The sequence below is a fragment of the Pleurodeles waltl genome, chromosome 10 (assembly GCF_031143425.1).
Source record: "Pleurodeles waltl isolate 20211129_DDA chromosome 10, aPleWal1.hap1.20221129, whole genome shotgun sequence".
Classification (NCBI taxonomy): domain Eukaryota; kingdom Metazoa; phylum Chordata; class Amphibia; order Caudata; family Salamandridae; genus Pleurodeles; species Pleurodeles waltl.
This window is the reverse complement of record NC_090449.1, coordinates 986,448,498-986,468,053: the sequence shown is the minus strand read 5'-3', so window position 1 is coordinate 986,468,053 and position 19,556 is coordinate 986,448,498. Positions and strand designations below refer to the sequence as shown.

The 19,556-nt window shown below is 42.9% G+C and overlaps 1 protein-coding gene across 4 annotated transcripts in view; it reads left to right on the top strand.

The window, feature by feature from the left end:
* The window catches only part of PHF14 (PHD finger protein 14), a 791,087-nt gene that overhangs the window by 669,537 nt on the left and 101,994 nt on the right, over window positions 1-19,556 (top strand). The window lies entirely within an intron of this gene.

Here is a 19,556-nt window from a genome sequence, read left to right as displayed (position 1 = left end):
TATCGTACCCTGGTGTGATATCACATTGCCAGGTGTGTAGGTTTTTTTGACGTTACCTAAAAAACTTAATCCCTTTCACATTTTTCATTACTTTGCCATACTGATGTGGAGTTTTTAGCAGTGGTTAGAAATTGGATCGCTGATTGGCAGGGGTATGCACCCAGTCCAAGTAGGGACCACTACGTTAGTCAGGGTAGGTCTGATATCCACTAAGAGATAACTTGTGCCCACCCTCTGGTAACTTGGCACACAGCAGTCAGACTTATCTAAAGCAGTAAAGTATTCGTGCAACACACACACACACACACACACACTAACACAATGAAAACACCACAAAGACTCCACAACAGGTTAGCAAAATAAATTATGATTTTATAAATAATTTAAGACCAAAATGACAAAAATCCAATAAGTAGAAGTCAAAATATGAATTTTAGAAGAATAAAAGAGTTCTAGCACTTAAAAGCAAATAAAACTTGAGTGGTTACTTGATGTGACACTGGACTGGAGCAATGTCAACAGTTCAAGCCAACCACAATGGAGCGCGGGCTGAGTACAGGAGCCATCCAGGCCCGGGCAACATAGTACCTTGATCCTGGTGGCAAACACTAAGAGGCAGGGGTCGATGCACCGGTAGATGTGGCCGTGTCACTCCCGCAGTTGAGGGCTGTGTTGATTTTTCACATGCGTTGATATCAATGCGAAGACTAGAGTCAAAGCTGCAAGGTGTTCATTCCGAGCCGATGTGCTGGGTTTCTTCATGCTGTCAAAGGGATGAGTCCATCTTTTTTCAGCAGCGTCACTATGTGCTGGTTTCAGTGCTGCATCAATGCTAATGCGCCTCATGCTTCTTCCAGCAGGCAGGGGATGCATTGGCCAGTGCATGGGTTTGGGTACCCCTTCTGACAAACCCTAGGAGGGGTTGAAGATTTTCATTGTAATCATTCTTGTTAGTTTGGAATGTCTGATAGGCTTAGCTGTCCTTCAGGATCTTGTTATAATAATCATTAGATAATACACTACACACATCCATGTATATAAATATATATCCATGTAGATACATACAGTAGAGGTCCCTTAGGCCAGCCTGTTTTTAAAAATATATATATTTTATTTACTTAATACATGGATAAAGCAGGTACGAAGGATACAAAACTCCCACATTCATTTTGTTTACATGATATAATCAAATTTGAACAAAAAAAAATAAAACCCTCAATTGCCTCATATTATCTAATCCCAGCTTTGGAGGTTCGACCGGTCCTTCCAAATGTTTCGAAACTTCAATATTGCCCCTGTTCTTCGAGCTTAAAGTTCTTACTTTGTCTGAACTTGTTTCATCTTACATACCCAAAGTTTGTATGATGGGGATACTACAGTTCTCCATTGTTATAATATTAATGATTTCCCTATTAAAGATGCAATGAAGAAAATCTATTTTTGACATACAGAGAGATTTGAACAACTAGGGATTCCGAATAGAGCCCCCAGGGAGTCTGGGGCTATACACACCTGCAGTTTGGCACTAAGCCACGGAAACGCTTTCTACCAAAAGCCCACTAGAGCGGGGCAAGTAAAACATTCATGTAGCCAGTCTTCCATATTTTGTTTAGACCTGAAACATTCCTCTGAAACAAAGGGAAACGTTTTGTTAACATGGGAATGTGTATAGTACAACATCCACTTTGCAAAAAAAACATTCTATTTTAAATTGACCTCCCTTATAGCTTTATGGGCCCATACATTATATTGATTCCAAAGACACATGTGGATCTTACACCCAAAGTGGTCTCGATCATAATCAGGAATCATTTTTGCATGAAGTTGTCACTACTGTATGTGGTACCAGTTCCCCACCACTATTTGAGCCCTCACGTAGTATGCTTGGGTGATGGTGGAAGCTAATGACTTATGTGATTAAAAGGATAAGTAATCACCGGATTGCTTGTCTTTAGCTGGCGCCACAATTTCATTCTCTAGCCAATAAAAAATCATTCAGTTGCAGGAACCCTAGTGTCTCCCATCGTTTAATACTCTTTGTGCCCACCTGTAAGCCCAACACCTCACATTCATGCAGTGACATAGAGGGATGAAACTGTAAAAATTGGTACTCCTTTTTTGAGCTGGTTGTACCTATACATCACTATATGGGGAAGCCTATGTCTAGTACACTTCAGAAGCCTGAGGATTTTAAGGAAATGGAAAAGCTGAACATTATCCTCCAACAGCATTTGAGATAAAAATTGCTGTCAGGATTGTGGGATGATGCTGGTCTAATAACCCAATCTAGATATGCTGCCTCATAGTAAAATGCGGTAGTGCTAAGCCGCCATCTTCAATACCTAGTTGAAGTGTTTCCAATTTGGTGGGAGGGGGAGGGTTGCCTGATCATATAAACTGGTAAAAGAGCTGATCAATCTCTCTAAGAAAAGTTTGGAGAACCTTAATGATAACATTTGAGAAGATGAAAGGGAACAGTGGGAGAATCTTCATTTAATTAATGCTGTAGGACCAATAACTGTTAGAGGGAGTGATTGCCATTGATGTAGGAGGTTTTATGCCTTGAAAAGAGTGGACAAATAATTCAGATATAAGAGAGATCTGCAAATTCATGGGAAACATATATTCCCAAATATCTAATAGGATTTGAGACTTGGAAATGTACCTGCATGTTCCCTGTCAAAACTAGCTCGGTGCTATTAAACACAAGTGCCTCTGACTTCGCATGATTGACTCTATCCCCTCCGAGATATGTGAGTATTTTGATCTTGGTGAAAGCCCTATCTACATTGTGCTGTTCTGCTGCAAGATACAGTCATGTCATCTGCGAATAGTTTGACTTTGGGTGCATCCTGCAAGGTGCCTTAGTCTGTTGATCTTGATGCAATGCAGCTGCCAGGGACTCTATGAAGAGTGTAAATAGCACTTGAGACATAGGGCATACTTGATGGCTTCCTTGACAGATGGACACGTTCCCGCCACCCATGCATCTACCATGATTTTTGATTCTGCTTTATAAACATAAGTTCTGGAGTACCCTCACCAATTTTAACAGGAAATTAAACCTAAGCAAAAGGAGGACTAGAACTCCTCATTGCACTAAACTAAACACTTTTTCGGCATCCAGCATAATGATAGCGGCCTTGACCTTATTATTTGTAAAGTAATCTATAGCCTGTAATAAAAAGTTAGTATTGGTTGAAATTGTTCTCCCCTGGAGGAATCTGCATTGGTCTCTATGAACCACTGCTTGGACTAGTGGAGTAATTCTGGCAGCTACAATCCTAGAAAGTAATTTGTAATCATTATTCAAGGGGCTAATAGGGCAATATGAGCACGGCTTATCAGATGGTTTATCCTCCTTCAAGAAGCTGACAATTACTATCTTGGTAAACGAGCTAGACATCTTAGCCCTGTTAAGTATTTAATTAAACAGGATAACTAAGAATCCAGCAATCTGTTCCACCAACATTTTATATAGCTCTGCTGGTAGTCCATCACACCCACAAGCCTTCCTGGTGGGGGAGTTTCTGATAGCCTCTTTGACTTCGGTCAACCCGATTGGCGCCTTTGCGGCAGCCTGGAGCTCCTTGCTAAGAGTGGGGAAAATTGATAGCCCCCAATTACTTATTAACCTGGCCTGAAGTAACTGTCAATACAGAGGCATAAGTTTTAGAATAGTGTGTTAAGAACACCCTATCTATTTCATCAGGTTGATCAACTATGCAACCCTGGACCTCATCAAAAATAGATTTAATGGCTGCATTATTTAATCTTTTCTTGAGCGACCAGGCCAAAGCACTCCCTGCATGTTCGTTCTCTTCATAATACCGCTGTAAGCATGTATTCTGATTTACTATTTCCTGGAACATATAATGTTCCCTCAGATTTTGTCTAGCCTCCATCATGCTAGCCTTGGAGGCTTGAGTGTGGGCTAACTGATGAGTCCAAATTGCTTAATCTGGTTCCTGTTGCAAGGCTATAGATTTTTCCCTTTTCAGTTTGGATATTTCCGCCTTCTATGAGATAGCTTCCCCCCGATTAAAGCTTTACATGCCTCCTACACTGTTTTGCTTTCACTAATGACCGAGCTGACAAAAATCTCTGGAATGCACTTCTCAGTTCAAAGAAGACATTTATTATTATTCCACCACAAGGTTCCTAAAAAAGGAGGTTAGGATGTTAAAAGCACATGTCTAAAAATAGTCACAGCAATGAAAAGAAAATATACCAAAATGATTCTCAACTGCAATGTACACAGCAAATATATGTAGTTATGATTATGCAAAGCAAATAATGATGTAAAAATTCATCACTCTAGGGCCTGCCAAGCTCTTCATCTTTCTCATGCCAGCAAAAAGATGACCCCGTTCAACTGCGAGAAGGAGATCTCCACCCTCACGGGACAGGTGTCCGGCATTTGACGTCTAATCCTGACGAGGTCTCGGAATTCACTTCTACTGAGCAGGGCCATCTTTTTATATCTTAAAGAACCAGAGAAGGGCTTTCTGGAAAAAAAAACCTCTCATAAAAAAAGAAATATTCAAAAATGCTGGCTAATGTAGGTCAGAGTTGAAAGGAACAGGTTGGAACTGGCCAGTTTCCCAGATTGTCTCTCCCAAGCCCAAACCGTTCCCTGCTTGCACTAAAAAACATCAGTCTGGTACATTCTTATCATGCTGACTGCTTACCTTCTCTATATTATGTACTAGCTGTTTGGTGATAATATGTCCTAGCTCTTTGGTGAGAAAGAATATGAAAACAAGCACAGTTTACAATGTGGAAAATCACGGACTTTAACATAGCAATGTCTAACGCTACGATAAAGTCAATAGGCAGCTAAACTGAATACAAAATGTAGTCTGCAACTGGTGAACACTGGACAGCTAATCCAGGTGCAAAGTGGTGCAACACAAAGTCAGAGGTCAAAAACACATATTTCACTACATTCCACACTTTGATCAATGACTTTGTGTACCTTTCTCTTATTTAAAAAAAAAAAAGAAAACATTATAAGCAAATGAGGTTTGCATTGTATACAGCAACATAATGAAATGATAAAAGCAATCACTATAAAGCAATGGAAGTGGATTAACGTATTGATCTTATAAACAGTTAAACCAGACACACCTACAATGAAAAGACTGAAGCTTATATATTCTGATTGAGATAATAACTGGTTGAATAGTGTCTCTAGAATAGCAAGTTGGTGTAGAATTAGATGAAAACATCATGAGTACTAATCATGTAAAGGTATACGGTCCACCTGTAAGGTTTGCTGGAATATAAGTGTTCCTATGTGAGAATAGTTAGCCAATTGGCAATTTAAATATGTTTAATGAGACTGGATGATCAAACAAGTTGACAGAACATCCATGGTACTCTGTATTGTTCCCATGTAGAACTCTGATCTTTGAAGCACAATTAGCGCTAAATGGATCCATAGGTTTTATACTTAAAAAGCAGCAGGAGCGTTGCACAAAGGTTAGCAACCAGGTTCAAGTTGGGGGTGCAGTCCCTCCCCCGACCCCACACGTAAATGTCCGAAGGGAGACCACACAGCACACTCACGGTCAGTGGCAGTTCGTAATAAGATCTGTAAAAGAAACAAGTATGATTGTTCTTGCAAATAACATTTGTCATCTGAAATGTGCTCTCCTTTTTCCTTTCCTTGTCTTATGATCAGCAGGACATTATTGGGGTCCTTTGCTATCATTTCTGCAGGTTCTGGAGGACCATTTGGGGATTCAACCCACACCTTAGCACTGAGGTCTTTTTCTGCTGAATCACAGCTTCCCTTTCCCTGCACTGTAGGAAGGGCTGGGGCAGTCCCCTTCCTCACAAATCCTCCATATACTGTACTTATGACAAGTTGGACAATTCTGTCTCCAATATGTATGAATAAATCAGCTTCTCCACTATTTAACTGAATAGCTTTGATTTCTATCAGTCCTGGTAACTTTCCTCTCCCTAATTGATCTTTGACTGTTTGTGGGACAGACAAACAGGGCATTGTTGTGTGTGCTGACAAATAGGACATTGCAAAATCACAGTTTTTATCAAATCTAGGGGAATGTGCATCCTTCTAATCTCTACCCACCTATAAGTGGCTTTTTCTCGCAGGTGTCCACATTTCTGGTGCACCCACTTAGCCATCCCCACCAAGTCAGAATCCTGGGTTGACACTTCTTCCTCTGAACTTTTGTCATTGACGTCTGCAAGAGAATTGAACCAGTGTTCTAATGAGTTAATGGAACAATGAACATCTATGCCTTTACTCAGTTCTAACATTTCCCATTTCCTGCCACAACTCTTTGCTCCACACCTCCTTTGAATGAATGAACCAGTTTTGTGCATGCCGTGTAGGAAGCCAAATGGTTAATCCATTGGCATTGGACCAAGAATCGGTGAAAAAATGACAAGTCCCGGGCAGCTTTTGCTTTAGAGCCTGACATGTAGTGTACAACTCTGCATATTGGCTATTTTTTCCTTCTCCTGTGGCAGACCACAACTTTTCAGTAACTGGATTGTATGACACTGCTTTCCAATGTTTTGTGGTACCCACGTATTTCAATGAACCATTAGTAAAGCAAACATGCTTCCGGTCCTCAGGGGACAAAAATTCAAATGGTGCACTCCATTTCACTGGTGACTCTTTTACCAGTGGTACCTCCTGCACTCTCTCCTCATCCTATACAGGGGCTTGTGACACCTGTTTGTGTAGGGCTGCAGTGCTTTCCGGTTGTACTTGAGCCCTGTCTTGTATGTACCAGATCCAGTGTATGATACTAGTCTCTTGTGCATGTCCTATGTGGTGAGATTTAGGTGAACTCATTACCCACTGCATGATTGGTATTTCAGGTCTCAGAATTACATTATGACCTGGTGTTATTTGCTCAGTATCTACTAGAGCCCAATAACAAACCAAAAACTGTTTTTCGAAAGGAGTATAGCGCTCCCCAAAGTCAGTTAGTTTTCTAGTCCAAAGTCCTAGGGAACTCTTGTGCTCCCCTGTTTCTGCCACATATTCCAATTTCCATATTGTCCCTGAACAGTTGCATGTATCTCAATGTCTCCCTCTTGCACTGTACACAAGTGTAAAGTCTGTTGAATTATTTCATTTGCCAAATCAAAAGCACACAGCTACTCTTAACTCCATTCAAACACACGTGATTTCCTAGTTACTTTGTACCAAAGGGTTAGGATTTTACTCAGATGATGGTCATGCTGTTTCCAAAAATCAAACAATCTCATGAAACTCTGTGTCTCTTGCTTAATGTGAATAGTAAGAAACTGCAAAATCATTTGTTTTACCTGCAACAACATCTCTGTATGTTCTGGATTCCACTGAATTCGTAGAAACTGCACAGTTTGCGACAGTACCTGTGTCTTGTCTGAATTAATTATACACATCGTACTCTGCAAAAGTTGTCTGAATATACCGTCAACTTCTTGCTCAGTCTAATCTTTTAAAGAGTGTATTTCAACTCCTGCCAAAAACTGTGGGCTACTCTGCGCACAAACTACGCTCTGCTCATGCAGCTCACACTGGCCCCTACCTTTTTTAGCCTCCTCATTACTGGAATGTGAAAAGCCAGATTCCCATGTAACAGCTTAATAGATTTCAGTTTTATTTCGTAATAACTTGTTCTGACTAACTTGCTCTTTTAATTTCTTATTTTCATATTCTAACTGTTTACATCTCTCATGCATTTTTCTGTAAGAAGACAAAAGTATCCACACCCTCGTGTCAAGAACAAAAATGACATCATTCCATTCAAAAAGCACCTTTTCTAAACATGAAAATACATTTAGCACTTTTGTTTTATCCAAGCACCCATCCCAAAACTTAGAAAGTCCTGATAAACAAGAAAACACGTTTGCCAATACATAAGGCATTTTAATTTCACATGCATTTTCAAACATGGTTTGCAGTGCTTCCTTTAATTCTCTGAATAAAAACATATTTACACTTTTAAATCGTGCACTTCCAACCTCTCTGTTTTATACTATTCGACCTACACCAAAATGTTTTGCTTTCCCTAGTGACTGAGTTGACATAAATCTCTGGAATGCAGTTCAAAAAAGACATTTATTATTATTTCACCACGAGGTTCCTAAAAAGGAGGTTAGCATGTTAAAAGCACGCGTTTATAAATAGTCACAGCAATAAAACAAAAATTTAGCAAAATGATTCTCAACTGCAATGTACATAGCAAATATACGTAGTTATGATTATACAAATAATGAAGTAAAAATTCATCACTTTAGGGCCTGCCATGCTCTTCATCTTTCTCATGCCAGCAAGAAGATGACCCAGTTGAACTGTGAGAAAGAGATCTCCACCCTCACGGGACAGGAGTCAGGCATTTGACGTCTAAACCTGACCGAGGTCTCAGAATTCACTGCTACTGTGCAGGGCCATCTTTTTATATCTTAAAAACCCGGAGAAGGGCTTTCTGGAAAAACCCTCCCATAAAAAATAAATATTAAAAAATGCTGGCTAATGTAGGTCAGAGTTGAAAGAAACAGGTTGGAACTCGCCAGTTTCCCAAATTGTCTCTCCCAAGCCCAAACCGTTCCCTGCTTGCACTAAGAAACATCAGTCTGGTACATTCTTATCGTGCTGACTGTCTACCTCCTCCATATTATATACTAGCTGTTATGTGATAATATGTCCTATCTCTTCGGTGAGAAAGAATACGAAAACAAGCACAGTTTACAATGTGGAAAATCACGGACAACTCCAACATAGCAATGTCTAACATTACGATAAAGTCAATAGGCAGCTAAATTGAATACAAAATGTAGTCTGCAACTGGTGAACACTGAACAGCTAATCCAGGTGCAGAGTGGTGCAACACAGTGGTCAAAAACACATATTTCACTACACACACTACAAATGTGGTAGCTAAGCCCGAATTCCTAATTAAGAACTCAGTAACAGAGGATCATAGGGTCGCTATCCACCCACCATCTGTCAATAAGGACTTATCTAATGTCTATCGTGGACGTTCCATTCATCTAGCTGGGATGTTTAAGTCGACCAGGGGGAACTGAATGCTCAGAGAAGGGGTTTAGCAAAGTGTGAGAATTTCCCCAAGCCCAAGGATGTGAAATTAGGAAAAACAAATAATCCTGGAGGCAGAATTAAATCTTTTAGAGAAGCAAGTAAATTCTTGACTCTGGGAATGATCTATTCTCCAATAAAATTTTAAAGCTAGATCTTTAATGATTTTGGCTAGGAAGCAGGAAGATTGAGGCTTGTTCTGAGATGTATTCTTACGTGATGAGTCAAGACTTACATCTTTTATAATATTAAAATCACCTCCTATCACCAAGAGACCCAAAAGTGGAATTAGAAGATTATATAGCTCCTGTAAAGCGATTGTCTCTTCGTCTGTAGGACCATAAAAACTGACCAGATGAAGAAGCTGACCTTCAGCTTTTACACTGACTATGATCCATTGATCCATCTGACTTGGGGATCTCTATGGACCTGATACACCTCCCCCCAGAATTCCCACTTGATCAAAACTGCCCCCCAACCCCAAACTGCTGCACTGTCTGATGCAAAAAAGGCCTGGGAAATAAAGCTGGGTGTTTTAGGCAATATGGCCTGCAGCTTAAGATGAGTTTTTTTAAGTAAAATTATCTGTACTTGTGATGCCCTTAGCCATTGCAGTATATCCCTAAATTTGGTTTAATTGCTTATCCTGTTCACATTAACCTAGGCAAGCTTAAAGACGCTACTGACCATTTTGCTGTGTAACATGCCTCCCTAGCCCCCAGCATGCCTTCCGCTTTATATCTTGCCTGTTGGTCTCTGCCTCTTCTTCCTGCTGATCAGACCCCCTAGAGTTGTTGAAGTCTCCTAATCCCATAAACACTAAAGAGACAAAATTGTCTCCATTCTTCCCACCTGCATTTTTGCACTTGTCAGCGTTATTCTGTCATTAGTTAGTCGATATAGCATTTGCCCTCTGCTTCTATCCCAGGCAGCGTACTTCATTAAGCAATAATTCAGCCCACATCAGTCATTGACTCTCTTGCCTCTTTAGGATGCCCCTCTAGGGTGCCTCATCTTTGGCATCATTGCTGCTTGTTACTACCCAGCCGAATTTCCTGGAATCAGAGCAAACAACCCCTTATTGATGCAATAGTTTTAGCGTTTTCATATGTAAAAGGTTTTATCAACAACAGCTATAACATGAATAAGTGGTACAAGCTTCCCTCATAAATGTAGCTACAATGCAGGCAGCAGCAATTCATGTTTCACCCCTACATACATGTTTTACTTAACACAGCTGCTTTTTATCATGCTGTTTCTGCATTCAGCCCTGATGCAAGGCCTTACCTCTCAGTAGTTCTGGGTTTGATTGACTAAGGTGTTGAGTACCTCTACCCTGTTGACTGCAGATGTTCATAAAGCCTTTGTAGGTGAAAGTTTGAAAGTTTAAGTCTATTGACACGGTTAATTAAAATCATCGCAATTCTTAAATACATAATGACGTAAAACTTTGCCTTCTCATTATATCAATTGAGACCCATAAAAACAAAAAAGCTTATTTTAAAACTGAAACATGGCATGGTTAAGAGTTGTGCATATCTAAAATGTTCACCACTAATTCCAAAACTTAGTCTTAAACTTAACCTTAAGGCTTTCTTGCTCCCTTACAAACACTATAAAAGTAGATGAGTGAAGCTGAGCGAGCATCCCAAATGGTACCTTTGGCTGTTTACTGGCTTGAAACTAATCATAAGATGATGGCCCTTGCACACTCGGCTTCAGCTTTATTCATTAATTCTTTCTGGGCCTGTACCATAAATTTGGTCCCTAAACAAGAAAATGGGATTGAAAGTCCGCTAAGCCAGCTAATAATGGCCGGTCTACATGAGCGTATGTTCAGTGTCTTAAAAATGTTTTTCAGATAAAATGTCCTGTGGCTTAGCAAAGCCGGGCATACACAAAACATATGTTCTAATGACTCATGACTGTACCCACACAACCGACAGGAATTTGTCAGGTACTGCTGTTTCCATGAAGGGACCATGGGCCAGATGTAGGAAAAAATCAAATTGCGACTTGCAATTTGCGAGTCTGTGCGACTCGCAAATTGCAAGTCGCAATTTGACATGCAGAAAGGTGTCTCAGACACCTTCTGCAACTCGCAATGGGGTCGCAGTTTGCGACCCCATTGCGAGTATAGGCACTCGCTAACATGGAGGCCTGCTGACGTCAGCAGGCCTCCATGTTAGCGACCTGCCTTTTAAATAAAGGTTTTTTTTTTTTTTTGAAGTGCAGCCCGTTTTCCTCACAGGAAAACGAGCTGCATTTCAAAAACATCCGAAACCTTTTGTTTCGTTTTTTTCAGGGCAGGGAGTGGTCCCTTGGACCACTCCCTGCCCTGAAAAAATAATTTGGGGTCCATTCACAAAGGGGAAGGGGTCCCATGGGGACCCCTTCCCGTTTGCGAGTGGGTTACCATCCACTTCAAGTGGATGGTAACTGCGACTCCATTTGCGACCGCGTACGCGGTCGCAAATGGAGTTGCATACCACTCCGACTCGCAAATAGGAAGGGAACACCCCTTCCTATTTGCGAGTCGCAAATGCATATTGCGAGTCGGTAACGACGCGCAATATGCATTTGTGCATTGCAAACCCACGTTTGCGAGTCGCAAACGGCGATTTTCGCCGTTTGCGACTCGCAAAAGGGTTGCTACATCTGGCCCTATATCCTTTGTTTCCATCAACCCGAAGCGGAAAAGCATGAACCAATGTTTCAGCAACTGGTTGAAGGTTGCTGCTAGATATTCCTGTGCCCGTAAAGTTTTGTATGATGTTATTACAGTCCAGGCGTGCTGTCTGCTTGCCAGTTTTTGTTTGTCAGAATTTAAAGATTTCTTCTTAGTGGCAGCGTTTGCCTTCCGGAAAAACTCCTTTTTGTCCGAGTTCAGGTCCCAGGCTTCTAGCAAACCTAGTGCTGTAATGCAGTTATTTAAGTGATGACCCCAGGTGCGTTTATCATTGTGACGCTGTTGCTCCTCAATTTCCATCCAACATAAGTTGTTTAGAGTACCAGCCTCAGCTGCATGCATCCTCCAGCATAGTTTAATGAAGGCACATCTACTCTGAAATTTATAGTTTTTCAGACCCAATTCTAAACGAACCTGAGCTGGAGATACCGGTCGTGGTTTCAGAAAAACTATTTTGTAAGCCTTCGTCTGGACTTGATTGATAAAAACTGCCTCCTTCCCCAGCATGATTTCAGCGCCATAAGTGATGGTGGGCATTAGCCGCGCTGCCATGACTGAAAGCAGGTGTGTGTATGAGGGGCAGCTCAGTTTTTGTTTTAGGACTTTAAAACCGTAGGTCAGTAAGAGGGATTTTGCTTGAGCGACAGCAAGCTGCGGCTTGAAAGTAAAGAGATGGTCCATAGTGAATCCCAAGTACTTGTATGTGGGTGCAACCTCCACCCAGGATCCATTTATGAACCATGAAGCAGATTTAAACTTCCTGTCAACTAGGCGGACAACCTTAGTTTTACTCAAATTCAATTCTAGGCCTTGTATTGTTATATATGTGTAAAATGCATCAATACTATGCTGTAGCCCAACAGGTGTTTGACTGAGTAGAACTATGTCGTCTGCGTACTGTAGCCATGCAATTCCTTTCTTGGCCAACACTGGCGGGTGGCTGTTTACCGTAGCTAGAGCCTCTGCTAGGTCTGCAAGATATAAGTTGAATAGCGTGGGAGCCAATACACACCCCTGTTTAAGTCCTTTAGCTGTTAATGTTCTGTTGGTGAGGTGGCTGCCCTCTCCTATTTTTACTTGCACCCAAGTACCTGTGTACAAGTCCATCATTGCGCCAAGAAGGCGCATGGTAGGCCCCAACCTTTCTGTTTCTCCCATAGGCGGGATCTTGGTACGCAATCGAAAGCTGCCTTTAGATCAATAAAGTATGCAGGTAGCCTTTTTTTCTTAAGCCTGGCTTGGTTTCCCAGCAGGGCCAGGGTTGCCAGGTTGGTGGAAGCACCCATACCAGCTCTGAAGCCTGTCTGGCATTGTAGAATTAATTGTCTGTCATGAATCCATTCTGCTAGTTGTTGCAGTAGACAGGATGCGTAGAGTTTTGCTTCCACGTCTATCAATGCAATTAGCCTGTAGTTTGAAGGATTTGCCGGGTTACTTGCTTTGTATATAGGGTGAATAATGCTGCCTTTCCATGCATCTGGAAGACCCGTGGTGCCTTGGAGGTCGTTAAAAAGCAACGCCAAATAGTGCGCCCAGAATGAAGGGTCTCCTCTGAACAAGGCGTTCGGAATACCGTTCTGACCAGCTGCCCCTTCCATTTTTAGTTTCTTTATAAGGTTTATCAGCATTTCTATGTCAATGGTCATTAATGCGTACTTTCCTTAGTTTCCGTTTGGAGATGAGTCTGTTGCGTTGTAACTCTAAAGCCAAAGTTAATCTTGCTTAAGTCGTTGGCTATCTGTGAGGCCTCCTCCTTCACATGGTGCTCTGGAAGTGAGAACATTGTCTGTACCTGGGCTTCCCATGTGGCTGCATCAATACCTGCATTTGTGTGTCGATTTTTTCCCTTAGTTAGTCCATTTATTAGTTCCCAGAACTTTTTGTTATTTTTCTGTTTGTTGGACATAAGCAGCTTGGTCCACAGATCCTCATGATAACTCTGTTTTGCCATCCAGCAGTTTTTCTTATATTTGGTTCTTAGTTCAGAAAGCCTTGTGTCGTCAGGTTTCCTCCCCCAGTGTACGTCCTTTAGGACTTTTTTTTAAATCCTCTAGAGACTTGATTTTTCTGATAGCGCAATGTCCTGTTGAACCATGGCTTTCCTTCTGTGCGACTCTTGACTTTATTTTTTGGCTGTATGAAATTGGGAGACGTTTTTTGATAGAAAATGTATTTATTAAGGAGTCACACAAGTACCTCCAAGCGATCACTCGTTCTCCTTGGGGGTGGGCTTCTAGTTCCTGCACTCTTAGCAATTCCTTGAGCTCTTTAGTTGTGCCTGCACTGCAGAATACTTCTTCCATTACTTTATCGAGTCCCGGCCCCTTCCATTTCAGTTTTTTTGTATCATAAGTCACTGGGGCTGAAATTATGATATTGGTGGTGGGGAGCCGATTCCATTTGTTCCGGATCTTGATAAGTTGTGGAAAGTGATTGCTCTCTGTGCGTTGTTGGATCCTGTATGCTGAGACCAGTGGGAGTGCGATTTCGTTTATTAATGTAAAGTCAATGTTGGATTTTTTTGTGCCGCTTAAAAAGGTTACTTGTGCGGATGAGGCGTCCTCAGGGAGCGGCGCCAGGCAGCGCAAACCCAGGGTTTCTAGCTTTGTATTTGTGCATGTCCTGTTAAGGTATTTTGTGCTGCCTTTTCTCACATCAAGGTTAAAATCGGCAGACAAAATGAGGGTTGCGTCCTTGTTTTGTTTCTGCAGCATTTTTAGAATACTGGTCAATGTTTCAATGTTTCCACTGTTTTGGGTTTTGTTAGGGTGTATGTATACTTTGATCAATAGCAGAGTTCTGTTGTTGCCTAGTGGCGCCCGGTGTTCCAGTTTTATTGGTAGCAGCCAGTCGATTCCCAGGTCGATCTGTTTCATCACCCAATTGATTTTTGTAGAGCAATATGTTGTGAGGCCCCCCTTGGGGTGTCTGTGTTTTTGAGGTTGTTTAGCAGAGACGTCTATCCCAGAATAGCCCGAAATTTGTATCGGCTCCATGCACCATGTTTCCTGCAGCATGACGATTTCAAACTGCTGAAGGAAACTCAGAGCCGCCTTGTCGGTAACCAAATTTATTTAAGCCGTGAGTGTTCCAGGAGCAAATATGGATATATTCTGGGTTTTTGTCAGGACCATTTATGATTGTTATCTGTTAGATTTTGTCTTCCAGCCTGTTTGACTGTTGAGGAAGTACCAACGAAGATCTGTTGGCGCGTGCCAGGATGGAGCATGCTTTGGTGCTTTACAATTGTTATGCGGTCCCAACTGCTTCGGGAGGTTTCTACTCCCATGGCCTCTTTTAAGATTGAGCTGCCCTTTTTTTGTTGTGGTACCAGAAGGTTAGGGTATCTGGGCAGTTCTAGTTTTTGCAGGACGATGCCCCAGGCGCTAAACGTATCTTGATGTGCTAGAATTTGATCAGTAATGGCGGACGTGGCCCAGGATGTCAGCGTTGCCTCCTTTTCTTTATTATTTGGATGTTGAGTGAACTCCACAGTCATCAATTCTGTTGTTGAAATGTGAGCCAGGGGCAAAATCGCATTTATTAACTTCAGTATGGTGCCTCTATTTAGAATGTCAAAAGCCCCCTTCGAATTATAGCAAGGAATGAAAAGTAATTTGTTTTCTTCTGAGGCCGCATTGTCCTGCATTATCTGGTGTCCTGGGATTAATTTTTGTGCCTCACTGTTTGTGCAGTCATCTGACCAAAGATGGTAACCATGATCTAGAATTTGTTTGTTGTTGCCTGCAGGTTGATTTGTTACGATCATGTTATTTGCGGAGCTTATGCGTTGAGGGTTATGTTCCCAGGGTTTGTCAGTTTCCTGTCTATCAGTAAACCGCTGAATTGCCTGTTCTGGGCACTGCCTGGTGGTTGTTCTATTTTCCTGGAATTCTCTTAAGGCCATCTCTCCGTGCGAAAGGCTGCTACCCTGCTTATTACTGGAACGGGGTTTTTTCGGAGATTGTTGCTGTGATGTTGATTGATTAGCTAAAGCACTTGGTTCACCCGTAGAATTGTCCTCGCTGGCGGGCCGTTCTGATCTGTCTTGATTGGCAGCTCTTGTTTCTGTTTTCAGTGCATTCTGTTTCCTTAGACTGCGTACCATTTACTTTAGCAAATGATTTCCATATGCAGCTTTGCTGGACCCCCTTTGTTTTTTTCCGTGCCTTCCTTTTTTGTTTCTTTTCCCGTTTCGTGAGGGATGTCTCCTCCGCTATTGAGTTGTTGGGAGTTAAGTCCTTTCATCCACCCGTGGGAGGCCCCGTTTCTTGCGTACTAAGGCATGATGTGCCCTCTGTGTTGCTCTGAGGCGTTCCCTGTCCGGGTGAATGAATATCCTTGATATTATTGCTTTCCTCATAGGATTTCTTTGCATTTTGTGGGTGTTCTATATTCGTTAGGTTTTTGGGGATCTTCTCGCCTCTACTGCTAAAATGCTCTTCAGTTCTAAGGGTCTGGGTTTTTACCTCTTTCAAGATGTCATTTAGGATGTCCAGGGATCTTTGTGAGTTATCACCTGTGATGGAGCACTGACATGTCAAGTGCTGGGTGTATGAGTGGGTTTGAGCCCTCTTTATCAGATCATTCAAGGATTGTAACTTATTGTCAATGCTCACAATGTGGATGGCCAGGATGTTAAGTAAGTCTACCTGAGTGTCTTGCTTGTCTGCTTGAAATTGGATGGCTGCTGATATCGCGTCCATTGTTGCTAACAAGGCCTTCCATGAGTCTCCAGGTGTTGATGGTACTGCATTTGCTTTAGTCCCTGTTGTGTGGTCTAGTGAGTCTTCAAATTCCTCTAATTGCTCTGGTTGCTCCATTGCCATGGCAGCTGGGGATACATGTGTGTCGAGTGTTGTTGTGGTTGTTATATTACAAGGTGAGAGATCCTTTCGTGGTGAGCTAGTACTACAGGTAGTTCTCATTTGTATTTTGTTGTTTGCAGTCTGAGTGCCCCGAGGTGTATCTGAGAGGTCTGTCAGCGGAAATTCCTCAATTATGATACAGTCTGTTTCGTTCTCTACTTGCGAGGGTTGTTAGGGAAAAGCAGTACCGCACAGGCTCTCACCCCAGTTGTTCCAGTTACTGAGGTTTAAGGTAGAAAATGTCATCTAGGTAACATCTGTGGATTTCTGCGCTGATCGTTAAGCTGGTTTTATTTGGCTGGGGAATTGGCATGTTGATTTTTCCCAGGTCCGCACAGGTCCTTTCAATGTCCTGCGCAGTCTTCACTTCAGCTGTACATGTTGTCTCGGAGTCGTTGGCAGGAGCTATACCCGTTAGGATGCTGGTGGGATTCAATTCCTTTTTAGTGAGCAAAAAGGCTGTGATTTTATATTCTGCTTTTTTTCCCTTGCTTGGAGATTTTCAAGGCGGTTTCTTTGTTTGTGCCGGATTTGGGGGTACATTCCTTTCTGTTGATTCGTTTATTGACTCGTGCTGGCCCTCCCCTTGGGGAGCCTTGCCTTTGCCTCTTTACTGCTTTTTTCCTTCCACACGTTAATGTCATCCTTGCTGCCACCCCTGGGTTTGCAGGCAATATCTGGGTGCTTTCGGCTGGTGATTGGTTTAAAGTTGGGTGCGTGTTAGTCCCGATGAACTATTTCTGGCTGATTCTGCGCTGGAAGGGTGGTGTACAGCCAAGTGCTTTAGGTGATTCGTGATCACTGGCTTGCTGCTAGTTTGCCAGTTCCCAGACAGTCTCTGAGTTTCGCTGCGTTTATTGTGTGTTCTTTGTCCTGGAGTCAGGCAGCTCCAATCTAGCAGGGAGGTCCAGTGAAGAAAGGGACCTTCTGCTCCTTGTTGGCAGCAGTTTGTGGATTTCTTCTCTAGCGTGGCTGCGCTTCAAACCCCCGCAGAAGTATGCAGCGAAACCGGCGGGTCCCCCACCCCCGCTCCTCTGTGATCCTTCTCGCGTTGTTGTGCCCTGCGGCGGCGACTTCTTCATGGCACCTCTGCAGGTATTGATGCAGCCACATGGGAAGCCCAGGCACTTCACTGCTGCTTGCTGCTCTGTTTTTCCCCTTGATGCACTGGGGGGGAGACAGATGCCCCGCGACAGCTCCCCAGTCCTCTGGTCCTCCGGAGCTCCTGCAGCCCACCGCCGCCGCTACTGCGAGCTTCCACTTCACTCTCCCCCTCCCCCCCCTCGCTCCTGCGGCCACCTGCAGTCAGAGCGTCCGCGCTGTAATCCGGGTGCTCTCTAGGCTGGCTTAGCTGTTCCCAGTTCCAGCCCTGGTCCTCTTACTGCTCTTTGGACTCCTTGGGCTCAGGGAACTGCCAGCCTCCAACGCCTCCGAGCTTTAGCTCTCCAGCTCCGGCCGAGCGGGCTGTTGTGGCTGCCGCCTCGCAGCCTCGGACAACCTCGGATCGCTCAAATACCGGCTCCCGGCCCTGGCCCTCGGATTGCCAGATTTGCCGGGCCGCCGGCCCAACAAAGCCGGGGAAACACCGGAGAAACGCTGTGTGGACGCTGTGACTACCGTCTGCTCAGGCGCTCCGATTCCGATGCTGATTCTGCTGCTTCCGCTTCCGTCAGGCGTACATTCACCTGTTGACTGCAGGTGTTCATAAAGCATTGGTAGGTGAACAAATCTGCTGCTGCTGAGTCTTCTTGGTTCTCTGCCATGGCAGATGTGAACTGGCTGATATGCTATAATGGTTTGCTCAGAGGCACCACACTTTCTCCATTCTCGCAATCACAGACACTTCTGGTTCAGCAGTACTTAATGTGAATCGGTGGTTGTAGGTGGGGCCCACAGGCACTTTTTTTATACGGGCACTTATTTTGACCCAGAACTAGAGAGAAGTGGGTAAATGGGGAAAATAGGGCGGAGGGACGAAAAAGAACTCACAAGACTGAGACAAGGGGGCAGGGAGCAACTGGTGGTGGCTTAAAAGGCATGAGGTGAAGCTGCCTTGGTTTTTCCCACTCCGACATTCAATAGTGCTGGCCACTGGGCTTCAGAGCAAAAATTTGTGTACTTATTTTTTTTTTTACAACTTAATCACTGTGGTTCCGTTACTATAAGAGTGATCAGGGAGCCAGTAGGATATCCGTACCAGCTACTTATCATCATTTGCTTGCATCTCCTTCTGCCCAGAAATGAAAGCAGAGATGAACATAAATGACTTGGTGTAGGTAAAGCAATGGATAAACAAATGGACTAGGGGCAGTAGAAGATTTTAGATATGTGACATAAGTGGCTAGAGATGGAAAAGGAACTATTCTAACAGTACAGAAGGGTGTTATTGCGGTGCTCAAAAGCTGAGGTATATATCAGCACTAACAAGATACCTTAACTGTTGAATAACTTTTAAGCCCACGCGCAAAGTTCACCTTCTAAAGGAGTAGGAGACAATACAATGAGTCCTAATGGCAAGAGAAGGGTAGCACTTGACAGGTTAGAGTGTTCCTTGATAATGGAGCATAATATTAAGTCTTTTGTGGTAGGTTAGACACTATAACATGGACTCACACAGCATTGTCCCAAAAAGTGCAGCAGGGAAATCTGAAGAAATAGACCATAGCTGTAATGCTTGCTGCAGCACACCTTCGATAGAGGTCAAAGAAAGTTTGGGCTTGGTTCCATTTAGAGGAGCAAAAACATCTTTTGCCATAATTTTTCAGATCATAATTGGCTCTTTAATTTAGTAGTATGCTATAAAAGGGAATAGTATATTATTAATGGTGACTACGTCTGGCTTGTAGGATAGAAACTTCTTTCAAAGATTCGATATTGGTAAATGAGGACCAGAGCGTGCTACATTCTGTCCCATCCGAAATTCAAGTAC